Raw genomic sequence first — 16,662 nt, forward strand, 5'->3', positions numbered from 1 at the left:
TATACAAGAGTGGCATACTTTTAAGAGGTCAGAGATTGGTGGGTGCATGGACCGCCTGGCAGGTGCAGTGGTAGAGACAGATACATTAAGGGCATTTAAGAAACTCATAGACAGGCACATGGATGAGGACAAAATAGAGGGCTGTGTAGGAGGGAAGGGTTTGATTGATCTTGGAGTAGGTTAGGGTGTGGGCAGGATATTGAGGGCTAAGGGGCCTGAACTGTGCTGTAGTGTTCTAGTCCTGCAGAACATACTTGATACCAACTCTAACAGATGCCATGTGTGAGCCATGGAAATCTGTGAACCCACCATGTGGCTTCCTGAGACATTGTTCCAGTCAGTGGCATAGATGAGCTGAACTGCATCTAATGTTGATGTTTAATGAGTATTCAGTCATGAATCTTTCTCCAGTCAACGCAGAATCAATCTTTACAGAGAGCTCTTAAAATTATGCAAAACATTTAGTTCACTTTGGAAGTAGAGTTCCATACATGAATCAGATGTCCATCGGCTATAACTATGCAAAAGAGGGTAAATAACCTTTGATCCAGAATCAAATCACACAAATTCCTCAGGAAAAACATTAATTTCTTATAAAGAGCTACCCACAAATGTAACAGGAACTAGTATAAACCATAAAATCATAAGACTGAGGAGCTGAATTAGGCTTTTTGGCCCATTGAATGTGCTCTGCCATTCCATTATGACTGATTAATTAACCCTCCCAATCTCCCAATGCCATTGTCCTGCCATCCCCCTGTAACCTTTGATGCCGTTACTAATCAACCTGTTTTAAATATACCCAATGATTTGGCCTTCACAGCTGTCTGTGGCAATGAATTCCTTCCTCTGGCTAAAGAAATTCTTCCTCATCTCCATTCTAAATGGATATCCCTCTATTCTGAGGCTGTGTCCTCTGGTCCTATACTCCCCCACCATAGGAAACATCTCCACATCCACTCTATCAAGGCCTTTCACCATTTGATAGGTTTCAATGAGGTGACACCGCATTCTTCTGAATTCCAGTGTATACAGGCCCCAAGCTATTTAATCCTGGAATCATTTACCAATCGACTGGACCCTGAACCCAATCTAAGCATCAGCCTCCCCTCATTAAACAAAGTCATGTTCTCCATTAAGGCAATCCACCATAACATCCCAGAGGCTTTTTCCCAGAGCTGAAATGGCCAATACGAGAGGGCACAGTTTTAAGTTGCTTGGAAGCAGGTACAGAGGAGATGTCAGGGTAAGTTTTTTACGCAAAGTGGTGAGTGCGTGGAATGGGCTGCTGGTGGTGGAGGCGGATACGATAGGATCTTTTAAGAGACTCCTGAACAGGTACATGGAGCTTAAAAAAAAAGAGCGCTATTGGTAACCCTATGTAATTTCTAAAGTAGGTAAATGTTCAGCACAGCATTGTGGGCCGAAGGGCCTGTATTGTGCTGTAGGTTTTCCATGTTTCTATCCCAGATTAGGTTTTGTGGTGGTCAACGAGTGACAAAGGGAGAAGGATTGTGAGGTGTGGATCCTGGACTGGTCTCTACCTGAGGACCCACCAATAGACAATCCCTTTGGAGAACATCATACTTGGCTCAAGTGATCACACTACACTAAATCTCCAAAGACCTTTGCAAAATAAATGAGTGAGGGATAGAGTTTTCCTTACCAATGAATTTTTTTTTACTATTGCTTTGGATGATTTGCAGTGTGAATAAGCAATTTAAAAGATAGCAAATAGGAGTAGGTGTCCAAAGCAATTTAATTTTATTTATTTGCTTGTTAATGTAGCATAACATTTCATGTTCTCAGTAATTTTTTATTTGCACAATTTGTCAGCCGGAGACTCTTTCCCCGGCATGGCAACAGCAAATACAAGGGTGATTGGAGGAAGGTGTCAGATTGATCTTAAAGTAGGTTCAAAAATCATGGGCCAAAGGGCCTGTACTGAGCTGTATGTTAATATTCAACGTTTTTCGGATTGATTGATTGTCAGTCTTTGTTCTTGTACCATTTTTCGTAAGCTCCATTGTATTTCTTTATTTTCCTGTGAACACCTGTAAGAAAATGAATCTCAGGGTTGTGTATGATAACATATACATACTTGAATAATAAATTTATGTTCAAAAAGGTTCGCACAACTTCAGTCGACAAGTGAAATTTTATTCTGTTTGAAGAATTTGCACTAAAGTCAAAAGAAGAAACATGTTGTTTTCAAACTTTAGGCAAAATAAAGATTATAAATTAGCTATAGCTGCCACTGATGGGTAAACATTGAACATTCTGCTTGAGAATTGTTTGGTAATAACCAGCAAGAAATGAACAGAGCACCCTCTACTGGTATAACAGCATATGACAAATAATTTAAGGCCACAAACTAAGAAGTGATTAAACACAATTTCTAGAGTTCAGAGACAAAGATCAAATCAAGGGAGTACTGAAATTTGGTTTGAAAGAGTACTAGATTTAAATGTCTAAAGAATCAAAATCAGAAGCAGGTTTAATATCACTGGCATATATCATGGAATTTGTTTCACAGCAAAAGAACATTACAATACGTAATAAAAACTACAAATTACAATAAGAACTTTATATACATTATACATATACAATATCATAGGGTGTCTAAGACAGTACTTTAGTAATTTTATGTATTGTACTGTACTGCTGTTCCCCCCCCAAAAAAAAACATTTCATGGCATATGTGAGTGATGATTTTGATACGGGTCTCTATTTTGAACTGAGAGGGGGGAGGGGGCAGGGAGAGGGGAATCATGGTTGGGAAAAGGGAAAAGGAGAGGGGATGGAGCAGGAAGCACCAGAGAGACATTCTGTAATGATCAATAAACCAATTGTTTGGAATCAAATGATTCCTGGTGTCTCAGGGCTGGGTGTGTCTACACCCCTGGCACTCCTTCTCTGCCACCTGTCCCACACCCATCTCACAGCACTCCACCATCACCATTCCCAACACCCTTTGCTCCTGCCAGATTTACAAACTCGCTCTCTACTCCATGTTGACAAATACAGTACTGTGCAACAGTCTCAGGCACCCTAGCTATATATACAGTAAGTGCCTGACTTTTTCACAGTACTATATATATATATAATTTATCAGACGATGTGCTGAAGGGCCTGTTTCTGTGCTGTAGTTGTTCTACGATCAAATTAGTGTGAAAAGAGAGCAAAAAATAGTGAGGCAGTGTACATTCAGAAATTTGATGGTGGAGGGGAAGAAGCTGTTCCTAAAATGTTGTATGTGTTTCTTCAGGCTCCTGTACCTCCTCCTTGATGGTAGCAATGAGAAGAGGGCATGTCCTGGGTGGTGAGAGTTCCTGCGGATGACAACAGTTCCCAACATCCGTATCCATACACTGTACAATTGCTTCACTTGTCTTATCCAAGATTTGTGATCAGTATCTCAACATTAGCATATCTCCACGCAAACTGTTGTACAAATACAGTGGTGCTAGAAAGTTTGTGAACCCTGTAGAATTTTCTCTATTTTTGCATAAATATGACCTAAAGTGTGGTCAGATCTTCATGTTAAGTCCCAAGACTAGATAAAGAGAACCCAATTAAATAAATATTATACTTGTTCATTTACTTATTGAGAAAAATGATCCAATATTACATGTATTTGTTGGAAAAAGTATGTGGACCTTTGCTTTCAGTGACTGGTGTGAACCCCTTGTACAGCAATAACTTCAAACGAACGTTTCTGGTAACTGTTGATCGGTCCTGCACATTGGTTTGGAGTCTGGGATGTTGGTGGGCTTCCGCAACATTTCTATAGGATTAAGGTAAGGACTTTGATCTGGCCATTCCAAAATACAAGGTTTCTTCTTTTTAAACTATTCTGTTGTTGATTTACTCTTGTATTTTGGATCATTGTCTTGTTGCATTATCCAACTTCTATTAAGCTTCAGGTGATGGACTGCTATGCTGACATTCTCCTGTAAAATGTCTTGATACAATTTTGAATTTATTGTTTCCTCAACGATTGAAAGTTGTCCAGGCCCTGAGGCAGCAAAGCAGCCCCAAACCATGATGTTCTTTCCACCATGCTTCACAGTTGGGATGAGGTTTTGGTGTTGGTGTGCAATGCCCTTTTTCCTCCAAACATAGCAATGTGCATTTCTGCCAAAAAGTCCAACTTCTGTCTCATCTGTCCACAGAACATTCTCTCAGAAGAACATCCAGGTTGTCTTTTGCAAACTTGAGACATGCAGCAATGTTTGTTTTGGAGAGTAGTGGTTTCCTCTGTGGTGTCCTTCCATGAACATCATTCTTGTTCAGTGTTTTTCTTATAGTGGACACATGAGCAGAGACTTTAGCAAGTTCTAGAGATTTCTGCAGGTCTTTTGCTGTTACCTTGGGTTCTTTTTCACCTCCTTCAGCATTGCATGTTGTGCTTTTGGTGTGATTTTTGCAGGTTGCCCACTCCTAGGGAGAGTAGCAACAGTACTGAGTTTCCTCCATTTGTAGACAATTTCTCTTACTGTGGACTGATGAACACTCAGGTCTTTAGAAATGCTTTTGTAGCCTTTTCCAGCTTCATGCTTCTCCACAATTCTTCTTCTAAGGTCCACTGAAAGTTTTTTGATCGAGGCATGATGCACATAAACAGATCTTTCTTGAGACCAGGCTTTGTCAGTAACCCGACTTTGTGTGTTTTTGTTTCTATAGCATGGGGCACCTCTACAATCCACACGTCCAATATCATCTCACTGACTGGAACACCTGACTCCAAATAGCTTTTGTAGAAATCATTACCCCAGTGGTTCACATACTTTTTCCAACAAATACATGTAATATTGGATCATTTTTCTTAATAAATAAATGAGCAAGTATAATGTTTATTTGTGTTATTTATTTAATTGGGTTCTCTTTATCTAGTTTTAGGTCTTATATGAAGTTCTAATCAGCTGAGTGATGATGACTTTAAACGGCGACTCCTTTGTTTGCATTTTCAGACGCAGCTCTAGTTCTATCTTTGATATTTCTTTTTCTCCCTTTCAAGGTTCTTTTGAAGGCCCTGGCCTGAAGTTACACTCTAACTTTGGTTCTTTGCGGGAATGGGACCAGCTCTCAGGGCATCGTGGCCGGCCACTTTTCGATATTCCAAGGACGCGGCCTGGAGGATTAACGCACCTTCAGGGTGCCGGATTTTCGTGGCTCTGGAAGTGGGCAGATTCAAGGCTGGTGCCACCACCGCTGACTGATGCGTCGGGGGAGAACAAGGAAGGTCGGAAGCAGTGTGCCTGCTGTTGTCTGCGTGCCCAGAGGTACAGAACTCGGAAAAAGTGACACAACAGACTTTGAACACCATAAATCAGCATGTTGTTTTGTTATGTCTCTCCTCTCACTGTGAAATGGGGACACCCTTTTTTCCCTTATTAGGGAGAGAGAGAGAGCCTGTGGTATGTCGAATACCGGCTGAATGAGTAGTCTTTGGGTACTGCAGGTCTGTGTCTTTATTGATGCTTTGTTGCATGTTTGAGTGATTGGTGGGGGGGCACCGATGCTTTTTTGCTGGTGGGGGTGGGGTCATTGCCCTGCTGCTGTTTATGCGTGGGGAAGGGAGCTGGGAGACTTTGGGGCGCTAAGACTTAATTGTCATTCATTCTTTAGGGTACTCTTTTCACGGATGTTTGCAAAGAAAAAGAATTTCAGGATGTATGTTGTATACATTTCACTGACATTAAATGTACCTACTGAAACCTATTTGTGAATCCTATGGCTGCAGACAGTGAGGAGGCAGACAGGTGAGGCAGGTTTGGGGGATGAGCCATGCTGTGAGGCGCGATGTGTTTGAGCCGCAGATGGAGACGGAGTTCATGTCGCTGCCGGAGAGGGATTTGGAGAGGAGTCGACGAGGAAGAGATGGATGCCATCCACCTAAGCCAGGTGTGGGGTGCGGGGTTGTTGGCTCACCCTAAGTGGTGATCTGATTTGGCGAGATTGGAACTGAGTAGCCCAAGCAAGTCCGGGTGCTGGAGTGTGGCACTACTCAGCACTCGGACAATTTAAACGCTGGCCCAGATAGACTGAAAGCCCAAGGGTTGGGCTAATTTTGCTTGCTCTACTGTGAATGTTCATTCCTTAGCCTGTGGCACTGAGGCTGTGGACTGATCTGGCTGTTGTGTGTTTCTGCCCCCCTGGCGTCATGTTCTCGGGATCAGGGTTTGGGCCTACTCTGGCTGCTCCAGGAGTGGATCTGGACTCAGTCTGGTTTTAGATGCTGTTGGCTTGCCCCTATTGTTTGCATAATATGTATTTTTTCCCGCTCTTTCTCTGCACAGTGGATTTTGGTCCGTTTTTAAAATTGGGTTATTTGGGTTTCTTGCTTTGTGACTGGTTGTAAGCAGATTCCAAGCAGTATTATTTATACATTCTTTGATAATAAATATGCTTTGAATCTTGAATCCTTGTAGATTTCCTCTGCACTCTTTCAATCTTATTTATGTATTGGAAGAGTGAGCTGCTTCAAGTTCCTGGGGGTCAAGATCTCTGAGGATCTAACCTGGTCCCAACATATTGATGTAGTTATAAAGAAGGCAAGACAGTGGCTATACTTTATTAGGAGTTTGAAGAGATTTGGCATGTTGACAAATACACTCAAAAACTTCTATAGTTGTACCGTGGAGAGCATTCTGACAGGCTACATCACTGTCTGGTATGGAGGGGCTACTGCACAGGACCGAAAGAAGCTGCAGAGGGTTGTAAAGCTAGTCAGCTCCATCTTGGGCACTAGCCTACAAAGTACCCAGGACATCTTCAGGGAGCGGTGTCTTACGACCCTATCTATTTGTGACTCCACTTCCAAGGAATTTTGGCTCTGTATTTCCAGATCCCTCTGTTCTACCACAATCCTCACTGTTCTTGATCTGAGATTTATTCCTTTCTGCATTTTCAGTTCATAATAAGACCATAAGATATAGGAGAAGAATTAGGCCATTTGGCCCATGTAGTCTGCTCCACCATTCCATCATGGCATCATAGGAACAGACAAGTTAGAAAAGCGTTTAATTGGAGTAAGGGGAATTATGAGGCTATGAGGCAGGAACTTGGAAGTTAAATTGAGAACAGATGTTCTCAGGGAAAGGTACGGAAGAAATGTGGCAAATGTTCAGAGGATATTTGTGTGGAGTTCTGTATAGGTACGTTCCAACGAGACAGGGAAGTTATGGTAGGGTACAGGAACCATGGTGTACAAAGGCTGTAGTAAATGTAGTCAAGAAGAAAAGAAAAGCTTACAACAGGTTCAGAGAGCTAGGTAGCGTTAGAGATCTAGAAGATTATAAGGCTAACAAGAAAGAGCTTAAGAGGAAATTAGGAGAGCCAGAAGGGGCCATGAGAAGGCCTTGGCGGGTAGGATTAAGGAAAACTCCAAGGCGTTCTATAAGTATGTGAAGAGCAATAAGATAAGACATGAAAGAATAGGACCTACCAAGTGTGACAGTGGGAAAGTGTGTATGGAACGAGAGGAAATAGCAGAGGTACTTAATGAATACTTTACTTCAGTATTCACTATGGAAGAAGATCTTGGTGATTGTAGTGATGCAGTGGACTGAAAAGCTTGAGCATGTAGTTATTAAGAAAGAGGATGTGCTGGAGCTTTTGGAAAGCATCAAGTTGGATGAGTCGCTGGGACCGGATGAGGTGTACCCCAGGCTACTGTGGGAGGTGAAGGAGGAGATTGCTGAGCCTCTGGCGATGAACTTTGCATCATCAATGGGGACGGGAGAGGTTCTGAAGGACTGGAAGGTTGCAGATGTTGTTCTCTTATTCAAGAAAGGGAGTAGAGATAGCCCAGGAAATTATAGACCAGTGAGTCTTACTTCAGTGGTTGGTAAGTTGATGGAGAAGAGCCTGAGAGGCAGGATTTATGAACATTTGGAGAGGTATAATATGATTAGGAATAGTCAGCATGGCTTTGTCAAGGGCAAGTCGTGCCTTACGAACCTGATTGAATTTTTTGAGGATGTGACTAAACACATTGATGAAGGAAGAGCAGTAGATGTAGTGTTTATGGATTTCAGCAAGGCATTTGACAAGGTAACCATGTGAGGCTTATTGAGAAAGTAAGCAGTTATGGGATCCAAGGGGAAATTGCTTTGTGGATCCAGAACTGGCTTGCCTACAGAAGGCAAAGAGTGGTTGTAGATGGGTGATATTCTGCATGGAGGTCAGTGACCAGTGGTGTGCCTCAAGGATCTGTTCTGGGACCTTTACTCTTGGTGATTTTTATAAATGACCTGGATGGGAAACTGGAGGGATGGGTTAGTAGGTTTGCTGATGACATAAAGGTTGGGGGTGTTGTGGATAGTGTGGAGGGATGTCAGAGGTTACAGTGGGACATTGACAGGATGCAAAAACTGGGCTGATAGTGGCAGATGCAGTTCAACCCAGATAAGTGTGAAGTGGTTCATTTTGGTAGGTCAAATACGATGGCAGAATATAGTATTAATGGTAAGACTCTTGGCAGTGTGGAGGATCAGAGGGATCTTGAGGTCCGAGTCCATAGGACACTCAAAGTAGCTGCGCAGGTTGGCTCTGTGGTTAAGAAGGCATACTGTGTATTGGCCTTCATCAATCATGGAATTAAATTTAGGAGCCCAGAGGTAATGTTGCAGCTATATAGGACCCAGGTCAGACCCCACTTGGAGAACTATGCTCAGTTTTGGTCATCTCACTACAGGAAGGATGTGGAAGCCATAGAAAGTGTGCAGAGGAAATTTACAAGGATGTTGCCTGGATTTGGGAGCATGCCTGATGAAGACAGGTTGAGTGAACTCAGCTTTTTCTCCTTGGAGTGACGGAGGATGAGAGGTGATCTGATAGAGGTGTATAAGATGATGAGAGGCATTGATCGTGTGGATAGTCAGGGGCTTTTTCCCGGGGCTGAAGTGGTTGCCACAAGAGGACACAGGTTTAAGGTGCTTGAGAGTAGGTACAGAGGAGATGTCAGGGGTAAGTTTTTACGCAGAGAGTGGTAAGCGTGTAGAATGGGTTACTGGCAACAGTGGTGGAGGCAGATACGATAGGGTCTTTTAAGAGTCTTTTAGATAGGTACATGGAGCTTAGAAAAATAGAGGGCTATGGTTAACCCTAGTAATTTTTATGGTAGGGACATGTTTGGCACAACTTTGTGGGCTGAAGGGCCTGTATTGTGCTGTAGGTTTTCTATGTTTCTATAATTTATTATACCTCTCAAACCCATTCGCCTGCCTTCTCCTCGACACCCTTACTAATCAAAAACTTGAACCCAATAACTCCAACTTAGGCCTCACCAATGTCTTAAAGAACTTAAACATCCCGACTGTTTAGGCTCTCCGGATTGGAAGGCCATGGGAGGTTGGTGTGGCAGTATAGATGATTATTCTGCCACTGTAACATCCTACATCTCCTTCTGTGAAGATGCTGAAGACAAATTCTGTGAAGACTATTTTCATGACATATGCTGGCGATATGAAATCTAGTTCTGAAGATGAGCATCTTACTGAAAAAAGACCATTGTGAGGTAGAACTACCCTAAGTCATGGTCCATCAAGGATTGAGAACATCAGATCTGTAAAGGATCATGACTAGAGGTCTGGAAACAAGAATCGGCTCTGCAAATGGCAGGTTAGTAAAGATCTGGAAGTGGCGAAAACCATTTACAAGGACTGTCTAGAGAGAGACTTCAACAATAACCAGGCAGACTGGAGTTCCCTGCAAGATCTTACCATCTTCAAACAGAAGTGTTCCCAAATCTTCCCCTCCCCTACCTTGGACAATCAGTTTTATTGCCAGTTTGATATGGACATTCAACATCTATGTCTTCTCACTCCCTCTGACCTTTATATGCTGAGCCCCTACCCCTTCCCTTTCACACCACTCCAATATCATCATGTCTTCAGTCTCCTCCCTCTCCCTCCAACCCCACCCTGTACTTTCGGCGAAGCAAGAAGACGTTTGCAAACTATTTGGAAAATCAGGACTATTAGAAAAGCTGCAGGCCCTGTTGGCACGACATCTCACCTAAGACACTCTGCATCAGCTAGCACCTGTCTTCACTGAGATACCTAACACCTCCCTGCAACTATGCAGGGATCCCATCTGCTTTAAAGTTGCTATAATCATTCCATTTCTCAAGAAAGACAAGATCACTGGACTTAGCGATTATAGATCAGTTGCGCTGACTTCAGTAGTTATGAAAATCTTTGAACATCTAATGTTAGCCTGCTTCAAATCCAAGACGATCCTCCTCTTGACCCGCTACAGTTTATAGAGCAAATTGCTCAGTTGAGGATGCAGTTAACTTGCACCTTCATTACTTACTTCAACATTTGAACTCCCCCAACACCTAGGCTATGTGAGGATCTTGTTTGTGGATTTTAGCTCTGCCTTCAACACTACTGTTCTGGAGTTTTCCCACAGCAATCTAGCTGTACCCTGCAGTTCATGTCAGTGCTGACAGGAAGGAAGCAGAATGTAAGGCTGGGGTCTACTTGTCCAGTCCAATGTCTATAGCACAGGTTCTCCCCAGGCTGTGTTCTTTCACCCTCCTGCTGTCACTTTATTCACAGGTAGATCCATTAAAATCCTAAATTCGCAGATGACACGACTGTAGTTGGTCACATCAATAATAATGATGTGACTTGTTATTAAAGTGAGATAAGCTGTCTTGCAGCATTTGTAACAACTCAAAGCTTAATGCTATCATAACAGAGGAAATGAGGATTGACTTCCATCGACAACCTGCCCTCTCTTGGAAATTAACACTCATGGGGAGTACCATTTCCAATAAACCGAAGTGGGACCAGCATGTTCCACTCACCATTAGGAAAGTCCAGCAGAGACTGGTTTTCCTACGCCAGCTTAGGAAACTTAATACCGCAGGGAATATTCTGAACAACTCAACTCAGCCATTATTGTGAACATTGTGACCTCCTCAGTCGTCAGGTTACATGTATATCGTCAAAGGCATTTCTCCGAACCAGGGTGTAAAACACAATAGTACATATTACACACATATAACACACAATATCTTAGGAAAGAATAAAATCTACAGATGAATTATGCATAAACAAAGTAAGGTACATAATTTAGATATTCTAAGGTACGGAACAGATTAGCCAGATATCATCATTTCGTTTCCTGCTGCCTCCTCCCTCACCAGTTATAGGTTACAGTGAGTGATCCTCTCAGCAGAGATCTTTGGCTGTCAGCTACCGAAGAAAACATCAGTTCATCGCCAGAGTGAGGGAAAGAGCTGAAAAGTTTACTGTTGACTCCATCCACCATTTGGTGATGGTCACTTATTCACCAAATTGCCATCAGGGAGATGCTACAAGTCCATCACTATCAGGGCTAGATGTCATCTTTGAAACTCGTTTCCCATAGCTCAACAAAACTCACTCAGATGTAATACCCTAACTGTCCCTGAACATCTGTTAAATGGTTTTTCCTACTCTCCTTGTTCTGTTGATAATTAATGAGTCTGTTCATATGCTCACATTTAAGTTTAATTATTGATCATGGCTATTTGGACTGTTGTCTTGTAAATTGTTGGTTGCTATTGTGTTGTCTGTTATGGTATTGTCCTGGGCAGGTTTACTGGAGCTGTCGGGAGTGGTTTAAACTAATATGGCAGGGGGATAGGAGCCAGTATGATGGAGCTGAGGATGACCCAGCATTTTTACAAGCAGATGACGGATGTAACGTGAATGTAAGGAAGGACAGGCCAATGACTGGGTCCAAATGCAGACAAAGCAAGGAGTTAAACTGTACCACAGAGGCAAAATTCAAAAGGGTGAAGAATGCAGACTGAACGTACTTAAATGTACATAGCATTTGGAATAAGGTGGATAAACTCGTGATGCAATTAGAGATTGGTCGGTGTGCGTTTTGGGCATCACTGAGTCATGGCTGAAAGAAGGTCATCATTGGGAGCTTAGCATCAAAGGATATACTTTGTATCCAAAGGACAGGCAGGAATGCATAGGTGATGGTGTGGCTGTATTGGTAAGAGATGGAATTATATCTTCAGAAAGTGGTGACATAAGGTCAGAGAATGTTGTATCTTTCTGGGTGGAGTTAAGAAATTTCAAGGGTGAAAAAACCATTATGGGAATCATATATAGGCCTCCAAATAGTAGCCAAGATGTGGGGTTGAGATTGCAAAGGGAGCTGGAAAAGGCATGTAATAAGGGGAATGTCACAATTGTAATGGGGAACCGCAATATGTGAAGAGATTAGGGAAATCGGGTTGGTGTCAGATCACAAGAGAGGGAATGTGTTGAATGCTTATGAGATGGCTTTTTAGAACAGCTTGTGCTTGAGCCTACAAGGGGAAAGGCTATCTTAGATTGGGTATTTTGAAACAACCCCGATCTTATTAGGGAGCTTAACATAAAGGAACCCTTAGGGGACAGTGATCATAATATGATTGAATTCATATTGCAATTTGAGAGGGAGAAGTACAAGTCACATGTATCAGTATCACAATGGAATAAAGGGAATTACAGAGGTATGAGGGAGGAGCTTGCCCAGGTGGATTGGAGGAGGATGCTGGTGGGAATAACGACAGAACAGAGGTGGCTGAAGTTTCTGGGAATAGTTCACGAGGTGCAGGATAGGTATGTCCCACAGAAGAAGTTCTCAAATGACAGGGGTAGGCAACCGTGGCTGACAAGGGAAGTTAAGGACTGCATAAAAGCCAAGGAAAGGGCACATAAGGTAGCAAAAGTGAGTGGAAGTTGGATGATTGGGAATCTTAAAATACAACAAAAGGCAACTAAAAAAGCTCTAAGGAAGGAAAAGAAATATGAGTGAAGACTAGCTAATAATATAAAAGCAGGATAGCAGAAGTTTTTTCTGAGTTATATAAAGAGTAAAAGGGAGGTGAGAGTTAATACTGGACCACTGGAAAATGATGCTGGTGAGTTAGTAATGGGGGGGGGGGACAAAGAAATGGCAGATGAACCTAATAAATACTTTGCATCACTCTTCACTGTGGAAGTCACTAACAGTGTGCCAGAGGTCCGTAAGTGTCAGGGAGCAGGAGCGAGCGCCATTGCTATTACAAAGGAAGAAGTGCCAGGCAAACTGAAAGGTCTTAAGGTGGATAAGACACCTGGACCAGATGGACTGCATCCTAGAGTCCTGAGAGAGGTTGCTGAAGAGATAATGGATGCATTGGTCATGATCTTTCAAGAATCACTTGATTCTGGCATGGTCCCGGAGGACTGAAAGATTGCAAACGTCACTCCACTCTTTAAGAAGGGAGGAAGGCAAAATAAAGGATTATAGGCAAGTTAGTCTAACCTCAGTGGTTGGGAAGGCCAGGGAGCATCTCTAGGAAGAGGTACAGTCGACATTTCGGGCCGGGACCCTTCGTCAGGACTAACTGAAGGAAGAGCTAGTAAGAGATTTGAAAGTGAGAGTGGGAGGGGGAGGGGGAAATCCAAAATAATAGGAGAAGACAGGAGGGGGAGGGATGGTGCTAAGAGCTGGAAAGTTGATTGGCAAAAGGGATATGAGAGGATCATGGGACGGACGGGAGGCCTAGGGAGAAAGAAGGGGGGAGGGGGGACGCCCAGAAGATGGGCAAGGGGTATAGTGAGAGGAACAGAGGGAGAAAAAGGAGAGAGAGAAAAAGAATATAAAATAATAAATAAATAACGGATGAGGTACGAAGGGGAGGAGGGGTAGAGAAATCAATGTTCATGCCATCAGGTTGGAGGCTACCCAGACGGAATATAAGGTGTTGTTCCTCCAACCTGAGTGTGGCTTCATCTTTACAGTAGAGGCCGTGGATAGACATATCAGAATGGGAATGGGATGTGGAATTAAAATGTGTGGCCACTGGGAGATCCTGCTTTCTCCGGCGGACAGAGCGTGGGTGTTCAGTGAAACGGCCTCCCAGTCTGCGTTGGGTCTGGCACATCTTTCCCTCCTCCCCCCTCTGCTTTCCGCAGGGACCGCTCCCTACGCGACTCCCTTGTCCATTTGTCCCCCCCATCCCTCCCACCGATCTCCCTCCCGGCACTTATCCTTGTAAGCGGAGCAAGTGCTACACATGCCCTTACACTTCCTCCCTCACCACCATTCAAGGCCCCAGAGTCTTTCCAGGTGAGGCGACACTTCACCCGTGAGTTGGCTGGGGTGATATACTGCATCTGGTGCTCCCGATGCAGCCTTCTATATATTGGTGAGACCCGACGCAGACTGGGAGACCATATTATATTTATTTAATATATTTTTCTCTCTCTCCTTTTTCTCCCTCTGTCCCTCTCACTATATTCCTTGCCTATCCTCTGGGTTTCCCTCCTCCCCCTTTTCCTTCTCTCTAGGCCTCCTGTCCCATGATCCTCTTATATCCCTTTTGCCAATCACCTGTCCAGCTCTTGGCTCCATCCCTCCCCCTCCTGTCTTCTCCTATCATTTTGGATCTCCCCCTCCCCCTCTCAAATCTCTTACCAGTTCTTCCTTCAGTTAGTCCTGACGAAGGGTCTCGGCCCGAAATGTTGACTGTACCTCTTCCTACAGATGCTGCCTGGCCTGCCGCGTTCACCAGCAACTTCTATGTGTGTTGCTTGAAATTCCAGCATCTGCAGAATTCCTCGTGTCAGTGGTTGGGAAAGTGTTTTGAGGTGCTTGGAGACTAAAGATAAAATTCTTTGAGGAAATAACAAGCAGAGTGGACAGAGAGGTAGTGGATGTCGTTTACTTTGATTTTCAGAAGGCGTTTGATAGGGTGCCTCACATGAGGCTGCTTAACAAGATAAAATCCTATGGTGTAACATGAAATATACTGGCTTGGATAGCAGAATGGCTGACAGGCAGGAGGCAGTGAGTGGGAATAAAAGGGGCCTTTCGTGTTTGCTTGCTGGTGACCAGTAGTGTTCCTCAGGGGTCAGAATTGGCACCACTAATTTTCACATTGTTTGTCATTGATTTGGATAATGGAATAGATGACTTTGTGGCAAAGTTTGCGGATGATACAAAGATAGGTGCAGGGGTAGGTACTGCTGAGGAAGCAATGTGATTGTAGCAGGACTTCAAATTGGAAAAATGGGCAAAAAAAGTGGCAGATGGAATACAGTGGGAGATGTATGATAATGCATTTTGGTAAAAGGAACAATGGTGCAGACTATTATCTAAATGGGGTGAAGGTTCAAATGTCAGAGGTGCAGAGGGACCTCGGAGTCCTTGTGCAAGACTCCCAGAAGGTTAATTTACAGAGCAAGTCTGTGCAAAAGGTGGAAAATGCAATGTTGGCATTTATTTCAAGGGGAATAGAATATAAAATACTAAGCCTTTATAAGACACTAGTCAGACCACATTTGGGAGTATTTTCAACAATTTTGGGCCCCGTATCTCAGAAAGGATGTGTTGTCATTGGAAAGAGTCCAGAGGAGCTTGACAAAGATGATTCCAGGAATGAAGGGGTTAACGTGTGAGGAGCAGTTGGCAGCTTTAGGCCTGTACTCACTGGAATTTAGAAGAGTGCATGGAGATCTCGTTGAAACCCACCGAATGTTGAAAGGACTGGATAGGATGGTTGTGGAGAGGATGTTTTCTATCGTGGGGGCATCCAGAACTAGAGGGCACGGCCTCAAAATTGATGTGTGGCCTTTTAGAACAGAGGTAAGGAGGAATTTTTTAGCCAGAGAGTGGTGAATCTGTGGAATGTTCTGTCACAGACTGTGATGAAGGCCAAGTCTATGGGTATATTTAAGGCGGAAGTTGATCACTTCCTGAACGGTCAGGGCATCAGATGATATGGCGAGAAGGCAGGTGTATGGGGTTGAGTGGGATCCAGGATCAGCTGTGATGGAATGACAGAGCAGACATGATGGGCTGAATGGCCTAATTCTGCTCCTATGTCTTATGGTTTTTTCCTTGGCATCAAACCACAATCAATTCTGGTTTGTTTCACATACTGGCACTAAAGTGATTCAGATTCAATGTGTCAAAAGCTATGACTCTATCTACATATGATGCAACTTCCAAAGAATTTTATGAATCTCTAGTCTAAGAGACATCCTTGTACTCTGGGGCTGTGCCCTCTGGTCCTAGACTCTCCCACTATAGGAAACATTCCCTCCACATATACTATATCTAGGCTGTTCAATATTAAATAGGTTTCAATGAAATCCCACCTCATTCTTCCAAACTCAACAGGTATAGATAGGCCCAGAACCACCAAACACTCCTCATACATTAACCCATTAGGTTGTTCAATAATGATTCATATTGAAGCAATACAGTTTCTATTTACTTCATATTAAATGACCACAATGGGTTCCTGTGGTTTCAAGCAGCATAGAAGTACAGATTTTACTCAAATCTTTCCCAGCAGAAAATGGGTTTCATTTCTACCTCTGGCCATTAGAACTTGTTGAAGCTATTTATCTTCCAGGAGAATGATTCCAGGAATGAAAGGGTTAATGTATGAGTAGTATTTGATGCCTCGGGGTCTGTACTCATTAGGAATGTAGAAGCAGCCTTCCATGAACTGGAAACCTGCATCGTGTGCGTGATTCACATTCAACAAGTTTTGTGTTGTTCTGCCAAGCACTGTGGACATCGGTGGTGACACTTACGGGCTGCCCTTAGTACACTTTTGGGTGCATCGTTAATGCAAACAACACATTTCACTGTCTGTTCCCA

Source organism: Mobula birostris, chromosome 3 (assembly GCF_030028105.1).
Source record: "Mobula birostris isolate sMobBir1 chromosome 3, sMobBir1.hap1, whole genome shotgun sequence".
NCBI lineage: Eukaryota > Metazoa > Chordata > Chondrichthyes > Myliobatiformes > Myliobatidae > Mobula > Mobula birostris.